Below are 1,815 nucleotides of genomic sequence, written 5' to 3'. Positions count from 1 at the left end.
CCTTAAATGTCGGCTGGCAGTGTGTGTGTGTGTGTGTGTGTGTGTGTGTCTGTGTGTGTGTGTGTGTGTGTGTGTGTGTGTGTGGGCTTATAATGACCAAGCAATAAAGGATGCACATGGGATGTGTGGGATACAATTGGCGAAGTAGAGGAGACATTTTTCACATCCCACTGGCACTCACAAATCCTTTGCTGATTGAGAGTTCCCATTATACTCTAAAGAGCTGACTTCAATGGAATTTTTTTTATATAAAAAGATAAATATTTTAATAATCTGACCTTTGATTTGTAAATTCCCCAAGGATTTCATTTATGCGTGGTATTTGCTTTTGTCAGCTCTAGCCACTCACAGATTCCCACCAGATAATCAGCATTCAACTCGACACTCCCCTGTACCTGTTGAGAGGGGAACATTGGCAGAGTCAAGCTGTCTCGGGCATCCTGCTGTTTCCTCCCACAAAGCAGAGTTATCAAACAGGGATGCTTCACTGGAGCTCACCCCAATCTCTGTCACCAGTAACCAGCTTGGTGCCACATGGCTACACAGATCAAAGAGAAGGATAGTAAGGTTTGGTCAAGATGTATATGGTGGCCTTATTGTGTAGTGTCAATCAAAACACAAAGATGAGATGAATATTGTTCACTGCAGTGTAACAATTTACAGCCGAGCAAAACCAGCCCCAAATGAAGGACTGTGTTACAAGATGTACATTATGTAACCTACAGGAGGACAATATGAATAAACCCATCAACAATGTAGTAAATAAAACCTAAGAAAGAGCTAAACAACAACAACTGATTCCTAGCTGGGAATACATTTAATAGGCAAAAGAAAGACCTGCAGGTGAGTGTGTTTTTCTTATATAGATATTTAATGGCCTGCTGGCACACATAATTGGGGGATGCTCTCAACGGTGACATAACTTCTATTTCCAACAGTGTGATTGGTGTAGTAATCTGTGCCTCATCTAAAAGTAGGTAATAAATAACAGATTTAACAAACATACTTGGAGGTATATTTAGATACAACTAAGGAGCCGTGACAATAAGGAAGCATATCACAAACTGCTGCTATCAAAAATGTCTATGGCTAATAAGTAAGTAATCAACTGTCTAAATTCAATTAAACTCACTAATTCACATTTATCAGTCTGCAGATTATCCTCAAGGGGGAAGGGCCTGTTATTGTCAATACAAGCAGTGTATGTCGCCACCTACAAACTGCTTCAACCCTAACACCAAAATAGCTAAATGGAATTCAGCCATCGTTAACTTTATTATTCACACCTGTGCTTTTCCTACTGTTGAGTCATGGCAACACATATGCAAATACAGGTGAGTGACCATCGCCTGTTAGACACAGCAACAGGCAACTCCTCCGTCTTGGCTTCCTTTAGAAAACTACAGCCCAAGCGGGATCAACCCAGTCAACCACAAAAAAACTGCTTTGCTATTGGTTGAGGCTGCTAAATCCTTATTGGAGGCACAGGTACTCCCATCATCAGCATGTTCCTTAACTCTGCCTTAGCTTTGCATTCCTGTTAAGTAAATCACTGATCAGAGCCTTTTTAACACAGATGGCGACATTTGTTATCCAGCAGACAGGAAGATGTCACAAAGCATCAGAGGCAGAGTCAGTCACAAAATCAGACAAGAGGTTGACCTGGCACACAAGCAGACACAGACGGCCAACTCTCAAAAAGCACTCACAATTTTACTTTTACAGTTTTGCCAGAGTTAAATGAACATTTACATTTGGACCCATTTCAGACTAATGATACTGAAAGTGCAGGCAGAAACAAACACACACACACAC

Source organism: Perca flavescens, chromosome 17 (genome assembly GCF_004354835.1).
Source record: "Perca flavescens isolate YP-PL-M2 chromosome 17, PFLA_1.0, whole genome shotgun sequence".
Lineage (NCBI taxonomy): Eukaryota > Metazoa > Chordata > Actinopteri > Perciformes > Percidae > Perca > Perca flavescens.
This window is presented reverse-complemented; position numbering follows the sequence as displayed.